We start from the raw sequence: 13,622 nt of genomic DNA, 5'->3' as shown, positions 1-13,622 counted from the left end.
ACGCGTTCTCTAATAACTGACAGAAATGAACATATTTCCACTGAGAAAGTCAATCACAGACTTATTAAAAAAAACTATGCTTATCTACAAGGAAAGGTGGGGGGAATGGATACATGAAGATTAGCGTTACCATATGTATACAAATACATATTATATACATATATCAAAAAGACCGACCATATAGCAAGGAAGGTTTACGGAACACTGTGTAAGAATTTACACGGGAAGAGGATCTCTACATAAATAGGTATATAGAATATGTAGATGAACCAGAGTATGTACACCTTGGACAAGCAACATTCTAACCATTACCCCAATTGAAAAAATTAAAACAACGAACTAGGAGTAATGAGACATAAACTTATGGGGGGTTCTCCTGGCACATTCCATTCAAATTTACAACCTAGGCAAACGACTTCCAGAACGGCTCTGCTGCCCTAGTACCCAGATTTGGGAATGGAGAAATGCTGCATCCTTGTGGCCGTTTCCCACAACAGCAGCTTTAAACCCACTGCAAAAGGTCACTAAATATTCACCAATTGCAGGTCTGTAAATGACACCTGCCCTCCAAAAAATACTGAGGTCGAAAATCGACCAAAATATTCTAGAGTGCAACCTTCCAAAAAGAAAATTTGAAGAGGTATATTGTACTCACACTTTTTTTCTTTTTTCTTTTAACAGAAAAGGAAACGGCGTGGAAAAAGGATGAATTGTAGGAATTTTTACAGACATGTAAACCAAAATTACAAAAACCTATCAGCTCACACCAGTCAGAATGGCCATCAACAAAAATGCTGCAAACAAGAAACGCTGACGTGATTGTGGAGAAATGCGTACCCTCAATTCTAAGGGGGACGTGGTACGAGCCACTAATGAAAGCACAATTGAGGTGCCTTGAAAAGGTAAACGTTGAGCTACCATAGCAGTCAATCAATCATACCCACTGCTGGGTCTATCACCTGAGAAAATGAAAATCAAAAATCGCAGGCTGGCAATCCTGCACTCCAGCAATATTTACCATAGGCAACACTTGGAAGCAACGAAAATGTCCATCAACAGAGGAATGCACCAAGAAGAAGTGGTCCATGTACACAATGGAATATTAGCCATGGAAAACATTGAAGCACTGCTCTTTGAGGCACCATAGATGAGCCTGGAGATAATCACAAAACATGAAGGAGGTCGGAAAGCAAAAGACCTATATCTTATCACTTATGGCATTATCTAATAACTGACACAGATGAACATATTTCCAAAGAGAAAGACACTCACAGGCGTAGAAAACAAACTATGCTCATCTAAAAGGAAAGGAGGGGGGAAATTGAGAAATGAAGATGAGTGTTACTATACATATTCAAATACATATTATATACATGTATCAAAAAGATCGAACATATAGCAAGGGAGGTCGACGGAACACTGTAATATTTTATATGGGAAGAGGATCTGTACATTAATAGACATACATAATGTCCAAATGAACTAGATTGTGTACACCTAGGACAAACAATATTCTAAACTTTACCCAGATTTAAAAAATTTTAAAAACCAAGAAGAAGTAATGAGACATAAACTTATGGGGATTTCTCCAGGCAAATTCCATTCTAATTTACAACCTGGACAATGACTTCCAGAAAGGCTCTGCTGCCCTAGAACCCAGATTGGGGAATGGAGAAATGCTACCTCCTTGTGGACGTTTCCCACAACAGCAGCTTTGAACCCACTGCAAAAGGTCACTAAATTTTCACCAACTTGCAGTTCTGTAAATTGCGCCTGCCCTCCAGAAAATTTCTGGGGTCAAAAATCGACCAAAAAATTCAGAAGAGGGCAACCTTCGAAGAAGACAATTTCAAGAGCTGTATTGTACTCACGGTTTTTTCTTTTAAGAGAAAAGAAAAAGGCATAGGAATATGATGAATTTTAAAAATTTTCATGACATGCATACCCATATTACAAAACCCTATCAGCTCACAGCAGTCAGAATGGCCATTAGGAAAAATGCTGCAAAAAATAAACGGTGAAGGGAGTGTGGAGAAATGCGTACCCTCGGTTGTAAGGGGGGGCATGTAAAGAGCCACTAATGAAAACACAATGTAGGTGCTTTGAAAAGGGAAACATTGAACTACCAGTCCATCAATCACAACCACTGCTTGGCCTATCACCTGAGAAAATGAGAATCAAAAAGTCACAGGCTGGGAAACCTGTATGCCAGCAATATTTACCATAGCCAGCACTTGGAAGCAATGAAAATGTCCCTCAACCGAGGAATGCACCAAGAAGAAGTGGTCCACGTACACAATGGAATATTACTCTAATAATAAATATAAATTAAATTTAAAAACAAACAAAAGCAAGGAGACATCAACATTTGTGGGTTTATCCGGGCACATTGCACTCTAATTTATAACCGAAAAACACCACTGGCCGGTAGGACTGTTTCCCTAGTGCCAGCAAGGGGAACGTAGAAAGGCTGTCGCTCTCTGGCCGTTACCTGCAAAAGCAGGTTTAAAGCCTGAGCTAATGGTCACTTCATATGAACAAGTACTGCAGGGCTGTAAATGAAACCTGCCCTCAAAATGTCTTGAGGGAGATAATGGCCAAAATATTTCAAATGGTGACACATACTTTAAGAAAACACTTTGAAGAAATAAGCTCTCATCACAGCTGGAAAAATAAAAAGGACATGTCTTACAGCTCAATTTCAACGCATTATGAGACACATGCAAATTCAACCACAAAGAGGTATCAGCTCACACCACTCAGAATAACCATCAGCAAAAACTACAAAGAATAAATGCTGAAGGTGCTGGGAAGAAATGCATACCCTCCGCTTTAAGTGGGACGTAACCTGGAAAGAGCCACTAAAGAGAACGGAATAGAGGTGCCTTTAAAAGGTAAACATTGAGCTACCATATGATCCAGCAGACCTATTCCTGGACCTATAACCTAAGACGACAGAATTGGAAGGACACAGGTACGCAAATCTGCATTGCATAGTATAACAATCGCCAAGATATGGAAGTAACCAAAAAGTCCAACGACAGATGGGTGGATAATGAAGAACTGCTACCTGTACAGATGGAATATGAGCTAGTGAAAAAATGAAACAATGCCATTTGCAGCACCATAGATGAGTCTAGAAGTAATCACGCAACTTGATGTAAGTGAGAAAGCGAAAGACACATATCCTATCACATATAGGTGTTACCTAAAAAATGATACAAACAAAGGTATTTCCACAGAGAAACACTATCATAGATTCATTAAAAAAACTTATGGTTCACCAAATGGAAAGATGTGAGGATTGGATACATTACCGTATTGAGGTTAACAGAGTGATACAAACATATGTGAAATATATAATCACCAAAGACCTACGCAATACCAAGAGAAGACTACTCAACATTGTGTCGTAACCTACATGGGAAAAGGATCCGAAGAAAAATAGATATATGTCTATGTGTGAAAGAACCACATCTTGCACACCTAGAACAAACAAAACATTGTAATCAAGTTTGCTGTGATAAAAAATAAAAATTAAGTTAAAGATATCAACAAGAAGTAATGAGACATAAACTTAAAGGGCTTTTTCCTCACACATTCCATTCTAATTTACAACCTAGAACACCACTTCCAGTAAGGCTCTGTTGCCCTAGTAACCAGATTTGGTAAAGGAGAAATGCTGCCGCCTTGTGGCCGATTCCCGCAACAGCAGCTTTTAACCCACAGCTAATGGTCACTTACCATTCACAAGGACTCAGGGCTGTAAAGGACACCTGCCCTCAAAATTGTGCTGAGGTAGGGAATGGATAAAAAAAATTCAAAACAGGCAAAATGTTCACGAAGCTAGTATGAAGAGGTAAGTTGTACTCACTCTCTTTTTAAAGAAAGGAAAATGGATAAAAGCTCAACCTCAGGAAGTATTAGACTCATGCAATCTAATCTACAAAAAGTTTTCAACTCACACCCGTCGACTGACCATTGGCAAAAAGTCTACAAACAATCAACGCTGAAGAGGTTTTAGAGAACTGTGTACCCTCTAGCTGCTGGTGAGATGTAAAAGGGTTAAACGCTAATAATGAGAACAGAAAGGAGCTGCGTTGAAAAGGAAAAATTGAGGTACCATTCAATCCAGCAGGCGCACCAATGGGCCTCTCACCTGAGAAGACCAGAATGAAGAAGACCCGGGCTGCAAAAGCTGCACTGCAGCCTTATTCACAATAGACAAGACAGTGAAGCAACCAACATGTCCATCAACAGATGAAAGGAAAAAGAAGAAGCGGCCCATGTACACAATGAATACTAGCCATGGAAAACAATGAAACACTGCTCTTTGAGACACCATAGATGATCTTGGAGATAATCACAGAACATGAGGTAAGTCGGAAAGCAAAAGTCCTATATCCTATGATATCACTTATACGCGTTCTCTAATAACTGACAGAAATGAACATATTTCCACTGAGAAAGTCAATCACAGACTTATTAAAAAAAACTATGCTTATCTACAAGGAAAGGTGGGGGGAATGGATACATGAAGATTAGCGTTACCATATGTATACAAATACATATTATATACATATATCAAAAAGACCGACCATATAGCAAGGAAGGTTTACGGAACACTGTGTAAGAATTTACACGGGAAGAGGATCTCTACATAAATAGGTATATAGAATATGTAGATGAACCAGAGTATGTACACCTTGGACAAGCAACATTCTAACCATTACCCCAATTGAAAAAATTAAAACAACGAACTAGGAGTAATGAGACATAAACTTATGGGGGGTTCTCCTGGCACATTCCATTCAAATTTACAACCTAGGCAAACGACTTCCAGAACGGCTCTGCTGCCCTAGTACCCAGATTTGGGAATGGAGAAATGCTGCATCCTTGTGGCCGTTTCCCACAACAGCAGCTTTAAACCCACTGCAAAAGGTCACTAAATATTCACCAATTGCAGGTCTGTAAATGACACCTGCCCTCCAAAAAATACTGAGGTCGAAAATCGACCAAAATATTCTAGAGTGCAACCTTCCAAAAAGAAAATTTGAAGAGGTATATTGTACTCACACTTTTTTTCTTTTTTCTTTTAACAGAAAAGGAAACGGCGTGGAAAAAGGATGAATTGTAGGAATTTTTACAGACATGTAAACCAAAATTACAAAAACCTATCAGCTCACACCAGTCAGAATGGCCATCAACAAAAATGCTGCAAACAAGAAACGCTGACGTGATTGTGGAGAAATGCGTACCCTCAATTCTAAGGGGGACGTGGTACGAGCCACTAATGAAAGCACAATTGAGGTGCCTTGAAAAGGTAAACGTTGAGCTACCATAGCAGTCAATCAATCATACCCACTGCTGGGTCTATCACCTGAGAAAATGAAAATCAAAAATCGCAGGCTGGCAATCCTGCACTCCAGCAATATTTACCATAGGCAACACTTGGAAGCAACGAAAATGTCCATCAACAGAGGAATGCACCAAGAAGAAGTGGTCCATGTACACAATGGAATATTAGCCATGGAAAACATTGAAGCACTGCTCTTTGAGGCACCATAGATGAGCCTGGAGATAATCACAAAACATGAAGGAGGTCGGAAAGCAAAAGACCTATATCTTATCACTTATGGCATTATCTAATAACTGACACAGATGAACATATTTCCAAAGAGAAAGACACTCACAGGCGTAGAAAACAAACTATGCTCATCTAAAAGGAAAGGAGGGGGGAAATTGAGAAATGAAGATGAGTGTTACTATACATATTCAAATACATATTATATACATGTATCAAAAAGATCGAACATATAGCAAGGGAGGTCGACGGAACACTGTAATATTTTATATGGGAAGAGGATCTGTACATTAATAGACATACATAATGTCCAAATGAACTAGATTGTGTACACCTAGGACAAACAATATTCTAAACTTTACCCAGATTTAAAAAATTTTAAAAACCAAGAAGAAGTAATGAGACATAAACTTATGGGGATTTCTCCAGGCAAATTCCATTCTAATTTACAACCTGGACAATGACTTCCAGAAAGGCTCTGCTGCCCTAGAACCCAGATTGGGGAATGGAGAAATGCTACCTCCTTGTGGACGTTTCCCACAACAGCAGCTTTGAACCCACTGCAAAAGGTCACTAAATTTTCACCAACTTGCAGTTCTGTAAATTGCGCCTGCCCTCCAGAAAATTTCTGGGGTCAAAAATCGACCAAAAAATTCAGAAGAGGGCAACCTTCGAAGAAGACAATTTCAAGAGCTGTATTGTACTCACGGTTTTTTCTTTTAAGAGAAAAGAAAAAGGCATAGGAATATGATGAATTTTAAAAATTTTCATGACATGCATACCCATATTACAAAACCCTATCAGCTCACAGCAGTCAGAATGGCCATTAGGAAAAATGCTGCAAAAAATAAACGGTGAAGGGAGTGTGGAGAAATGCGTACCCTCGGTTGTAAGGGGGGGCATGTAAAGAGCCACTAATGAAAACACAATGTAGGTGCTTTGAAAAGGGAAACATTGAACTACCAGTCCATCAATCACAACCACTGCTTGGCCTATCACCTGAGAAAATGAGAATCAAAAAGTCACAGGCTGGGAAACCTGTATGCCAGCAATATTTACCATAGCCAGCACTTGGAAGCAATGAAAATGTCCATCAACCGAGGAATGCACCAAGAAGAAGTGGTCCACGTACACAATGGAATATTACTCTAATAATAAATATAAATTAAATTTAAAAACAAACAAAAGCAAGGAGACATCAACATTTGTGGGTTTATCCGGGCACATTGCACTCTAATTTATAACCGAAAAACACCACTGGCCGGTAGGACTGTTTCCCTAGTGCCAGCAAGGGGAACGTAGAAAGGCTGTCGCTCTCTGGCCGTTACCTGCAAAAGCAGGTTTAAAGCCTGAGCTAATGGTCACTTCATATGAACAAGTACTGCAGGGCTGTAAATGAAACCTGCCCTCAAAATGTCTTGAGGGAGATAATGGCCAAAATATTTCAAATGGTGACACATACTTTAAGAAAACACTTTGAAGAAATAAGCTCTCATCACAGCTGGAAAAATAAAAAGGACATGTCTTACAGCTCAATTTCAACGCATTATGAGACACATGCAAATTCAACCACAAAGAGGTATCAGCTCACACCACTCAGAATAACCATCAGCAAAAACTACAAAGAATAAATGCTGAAGGTGCTGGGAAGAAATGCATACCCTCCGCTTTAAGTGGGACGTAACCTGGAAAGAGCCACTAAAGAGAACGGAATAGAGGTGCCTTTAAAAGGTAAACATTGAGCTACCATATGATCCAGCAGACCTATTCCTGGACCTATAACCTAAGACGACAGAATTGGAAGGACACAGGTACGCAAATCTGCATTGCATAGTATAACAATCGCCAAGATATGGAAGTAACCAAAAAGTCCAACGACAGATGGGTGGATAATGAAGAACTGCTACCTGTACAGATGGAATATGAGCTAGTGAAAAAATGAAACAATGCCATTTGCAGCACCATAGATGAGTCTAGAAGTAATCACGCAACTTGATGTAAGTGAGAAAGCGAAAGACACATATCCTATCACATATAGGTGTTACCTAAAAAATGATACAAACAAAGGTATTTCCACAGAGAAACACTATCATAGATTCATTAAAAAAACTTATGGTTCACCAAATGGAAAGATGTGAGGATTGGATACATTACCGTATTGAGGTTAACAGAGTGATACAAACATATGTGAAATATATAATCACCAAAGACCTACGCAATACCAAGAGAAGACTACTCAACATTGTGTCGTAACCTACATGGGAAAAGGATCCGAAGAAAAATAGATATATGTCTATGTGTGAAAGAACCACATCTTGCACACCTAGAACAAACAAAACATTGTAATCAAGTTTGCTGTGATAAAAAATAAAAATTAAGTTAAAGATACCAACAAGAAGTAATGAGACATAAACTTAAAGGGCTTTTTCCTCACACATTCCATTCTAATTTACAACCTAGAACACCACTTCCAGTAAGGCTCTGTTGCCCTAGTAACCAGATTTGGTAAAGGAGAAATGCTGCCGCCTTGTGGCCGATTCCCGCAACAGCAGCTTTTAACCCACAGCTAATGGTCACTTACCATTCACAAGGACTCAGGGCTGTAAAGGACACCTGCCCTCAAAATTGTGCTGAGGTAGGGAATGGATAAAAAAAATTCAAAACAGGCAAAATGTTCACGAAGCTCGTATGAAGAGGTAAGTTGTACTCACTCTCTTTTTAAAGAAAGGAAAATGGATAAAAGCTCAACCTCAGGAAGTATTAGACTCATGCAATCTAATCTACAAAAAGTTTTCAACTCACACCCGTCGACTGACCATTGGCAAAAAGTCTACAAACAATCAACGCTGAAGAGGTTTTAGAGAACTGTGTACCCTCTAGCTGCTGGTGAGATGTAAAAGGGTTAAACGCTAATAATGAGAACAGAAAGGAGCTGCGTTGAAAAGGAAAAATTGAGGTACCATTCAATCCAGCAGGCGCACCAATGGGCCTCTCACCTGAGAAGACCAGAATGAAGAAGACCCGGGCTGCAAAAGCTGCACTGCAGCCTTATTCACAATAGACAAGACAGTGAAGCAACCAACATGTCCATCAACAGATGAAAGGAAAAAGAAGAAGCGGCCCATGTACACAATGAATACTAGCCATGGAAAACAATGAAACACTGCTCTTTGAGACACCATAGATGATCTTGGAGATAATCACAGAACATGAGGTAAGTCGGAAAGCAAAAGTCCTATATCCTATGATATCACTTATACGCGTTCTCTAATAACTGACAGAAATGAACATATTTCCACTGAGAAAGTCAATCACAGACTTATTAAAAAAAACTATGCTTATCTACAAGGAAAGGTGGGGGGAATGGATACATGAAGATTAGCGTTACCATATGTATACAAATACATATTATATACATATATCAAAAAGACCGACCATATAGCAAGGAAGGTTTACGGAACACTGTGTAAGAATTTACACGGGAAGAGGATCTCTACATAAATAGGTATATAGAATATGTAGATGAACCAGAGTATGTACACCTTGGACAAGCAACATTCTAACCATTACCCCAATTGAAAAAATTAAAACAACGAACTAGGAGTAATGAGACATAAACTTATGGGGGGTTCTCCTGGCACATTCCATTCAAATTTACAACCTAGGCAAACGACTTCCAGAACGGCTCTGCTGCCCTAGTACCCAGATTTGGGAATGGAGAAATGCTGCATCCTTGTGGCCGTTTCCCACAACAGCAGCTTTAAACCCACTGCAAAAGGTCACTAAATATTCACCAATTGCAGGTCTGTAAATGACACCTGCCCTCCAAAAAATACTGAGGTCGAAAATCGACCAAAATATTCTAGAGTGCAACCTTCCAAAAAGAAAATTTGAAGAGGTATATTGTACTCACACTTTTTTTCTTTTTTCTTTTAACAGAAAAGGAAACGGCGTGGAAAAAGGATGAATTGTAGGAATTTTTACAGACATGTAAACCAAAATTACAAAAACCTATCAGCTCACACCAGTCAGAATGGCCATCAACAAAAATGCTGCAAACAAGAAACGCTGACGTGATTGTGGAGAAATGCGTACCCTCAATTCTAAGGGGGACGTGGTACGAGCCACTAATGAAAGCACAATTGAGGTGCCTTGAAAAGGTAAACGTTGAGCTACCATAGCAGTCAATCAATCATACCCACTGCTGGGTCTATCACCTGAGAAAATGAAAATCAAAAATCGCAGGCTGGCAATCCTGCACTCCAGCAATATTTACCATAGGCAACACTTGGAAGCAACGAAAATGTCCATCAACAGAGGAATGCACCAAGAAGAAGTGGTCCATGTACACAATGGAATATTAGCCATGGAAAACATTGAAGCACTGCTCTTTGAGGCACCATAGATGAGCCTGGAGATAATCACAAAACATGAAGGAGGTCGGAAAGCAAAAGACCTATATCTTATCACTTATGGCATTATCTAATAACTGACACAGATGAACATATTTCCAAAGAGAAAGACACTCACAGGCGTAGAAAACAAACTATGCTCATCTAAAAGGAAAGGAGGGGGGAAATTGAGAAATGAAGATGAGTGTTACTATACATATTCAAATACATATTATATACATGTATCAAAAAGATCGAACATATAGCAAGGGAGGTCGACGGAACACTGTAATATTTTATATGGGAAGAGGATCTGTACATTAATAGACATACATAATGTCCAAATGAACTAGATTGTGTACACCTAGGACAAACAATATTCTAAACTTTACCCAGATTTAAAAAATTTTAAAAACCAAGAAGAAGTAATGAGACATAAACTTATGGGGATTTCTCCAGGCAAATTCCATTCTAATTTACAACCTGGACAATGACTTCCAGAAAGGCTCTGCTGCCCTAGAACCCAGATTGGGGAATGGAGAAATGCTACCTCCTTGTGGACGTTTCCCACAACAGCAGCTTTGAACCCACTGCAAAAGGTCACTAAATTTTCACCAACTTGCAGTTCTGTAAATTGCGCCTGCCCTCCAGAAAATTTCTGGGGTCAAAAATCGACCAAAAAATTCAGAAGAGGGCAACCTTCGAAGAAGACAATTTCAAGAGCTGTATTGTACTCACGGTTTTTTCTTTTAAGAGAAAAGAAAAAGGCATAGGAATATGATGAATTTTAAAAATTTTCATGACATGCATACCCATATTACAAAACCCTATCAGCTCACAGCAGTCAGAATGGCCATTAGGAAAAATGCTGCAAAAAATAAACGGTGAAGGGAGTGTGGAGAAATGCGTACCCTCGGTTGTAAGGGGGGGCATGTAAAGAGCCACTAATGAAAACACAATGTAGGTGCTTTGAAAAGGGAAACATTGAACTACCAGTCCATCAATCACAACCACTGCTTGGCCTATCACCTGAGAAAATGAGAATCAAAAAGTCACAGGCTGGGAAACCTGTATGCCAGCAATATTTACCATAGCCAGCACTTGGAAGCAATGAAAATGTCCATCAACCGAGGAATGCACCAAGAAGAAGTGGTCCACGTACACAATGGAATATTACTCTAATAATAAATATAAATTAAATTTAAAAACAAACAAAAGCAAGGAGACATCAACATTTGTGGGTTTATCCGGGCACATTGCACTCTAATTTATAACCGAAAAACACCACTGGCCGGTAGGACTGTTTCCCTAGTGCCAGCAAGGGGAACGTAGAAAGGCTGTCGCTCTCTGGCCGTTACCTGCAAAAGCAGGTTTAAAGCCTGAGCTAATGGTCACTTCATATGAACAAGTACTGCAGGGCTGTAAATGAAACCTGCCCTCAAAATGTCTTGAGGGAGATAATGGCCAAAATATTTCAAATGGTGACACATACTTTAAGAAAACACTTTGAAGAAATAAGCTCTCATCACAGCTGGAAAAATAAAAAGGACATGTCTTACAGCTCAATTTCAACGCATTATGAGACACATGCAAATTCAACCACAAAGAGGTATCAGCTCACACCACTCAGAATAACCATCAGCAAAAACTACAAAGAATAAATGCTGAAGGTGCTGGGAAGAAATGCATACCCTCCGCTTTAAGTGGGACGTAACCTGGAAAGAGCCACTAAAGAGAACGGAATAGAGGTGCCTTTAAAAGGTAAACATTGAGCTACCATATGATCCAGCAGACCTATTCCTGGACCTATAACCTAAGACGACAGAATTGGAAGGACACAGGTACGCAAATCTGCATTGCATAGTATAACAATCGCCAAGATATGGAAGTAACCAAAAAGTCCAACGACAGATGGGTGGATAATGAAGAACTGCTACCTGTACAGATGGAATATGAGCTAGTGAAAAAATGAAACAATGCCATTTGCAGCACCATAGATGAGTCTAGAAGTAATCACGCAACTTGATGTAAGTGAGAAAGCGAAAGACACATATCCTATCACATATAGGTGTTACCTAAAAAATGATACAAACAAAGGTATTTCCACAGAGAAACACTATCATAGATTCATTAAAAAAACTTATGGTTCACCAAATGGAAAGATGTGAGGATTGGATACATTACCGTATTGAGGTTAACAGAGTGATACAAACATATGTGAAATATATAATCACCAAAGACCTACGCAATACCAAGAGAAGACTACTCAACATTGTGTCGTAACCTACATGGGAAAAGGATCCGAAGAAAAATAGATATATGTCTATGTGTGAAAGAACCACATCTTGCACACCTAGAACAAACAAAACATTGTAATCAAGTTTGCTGTGATAAAAAATAAAAATTAAGTTAAAGATACCAACAAGAAGTAATGAGACATAAACTTAAAGGGCTTTTTCCTCACACATTCCATTCTAATTTACAACCTAGAACACCACTTCCAGTAAGGCTCTGTTGCCCTAGTAACCAGATTTGGTAAAGGAGAAATGCTGCCGCCTTGTGGCCGATTCCCGCAACAGCAGCTTTTAACCCACAGCTAATGGTCACTTACCATTCACAAGGACTCAGGGCTGTAAAGGACACCTGCCCTCAAAATTGTGCTGAGGTAGGGAATGGATAAAAAAAATTCAAAACAGGCAAAATGTTCACGAAGCTCGTATGAAGAGGTAAGTTGTACTCACTCTCTTTTTAAAGAAAGGAAAATGGATAAAAGCTCAACCTCAGGAAGTATTAGACTCATGCAATCTAATCTACAAAAAGTTTTCAACTCACACCCGTCGACTGACCATTGGCAAAAAGTCTACAAACAATCAACGCTGAAGAGGTTTTAGAGAACTGTGTACCCTCTAGCTGCTGGTGAGATGTAAAAGGGTTAAACGCTAATAATGAGAACAGAAAGGAGCTGCGTTGAAAAGGAAAAATTGAGGTACCATTCAATCCAGCAGGCGCACCAATGGGCCTCTCACCTGAGAAGACCAGAATGAAGAAGACCCGGGCTGCAAAAGCTGCACTGCAGCCTTATTCACAATAGACAAGACAGTGAAGCAACCAACATGTCCATCAACAGATGAAAGGAAAAAGAAGAAGCGGCCCATGTACACAATGAATACTAGCCATGGAAAACAATGAAACACTGCTCTTTGAGACACCATAGATGATCTTGGAGATAATCACAGAACATGAGGTAAGTCGGAAAGCAAAAGTCCTATATCCTATGATATCACTTATACGCGTTCTCTAATAACTGACAGAAATGAACATATTTCCACTGAGAAAGTCAATCACAGACTTATTAAAAAAAACTATGCTTATCTACAAGGAAAGGTGGGGGGAATGGATACATGAAGATTAGCGTTACCATATGTATACAAATACATATTATATACATATATCAAAAAGACCGACCATATAGCAAGGAAGGTTTACGGAACACTGTGTAAGAATTTACACGGGAAGAGGGTCTCTACATAAATAGGTATATAGAATATGTAGATGAACCAGAGTATGTACACCTTGGACAAGCAACATTCTAACCATTACCCCAATTGAAAAAATTAAAACAACGAACTAGGAGTAATGAGACATAA

The sequence above is a fragment of the Balaenoptera ricei genome, chromosome 7 (assembly GCF_028023285.1).
Source record: "Balaenoptera ricei isolate mBalRic1 chromosome 7, mBalRic1.hap2, whole genome shotgun sequence".
Lineage (NCBI taxonomy): Eukaryota > Metazoa > Chordata > Mammalia > Artiodactyla > Balaenopteridae > Balaenoptera > Balaenoptera ricei.
This window is presented reverse-complemented; position numbering follows the sequence as displayed.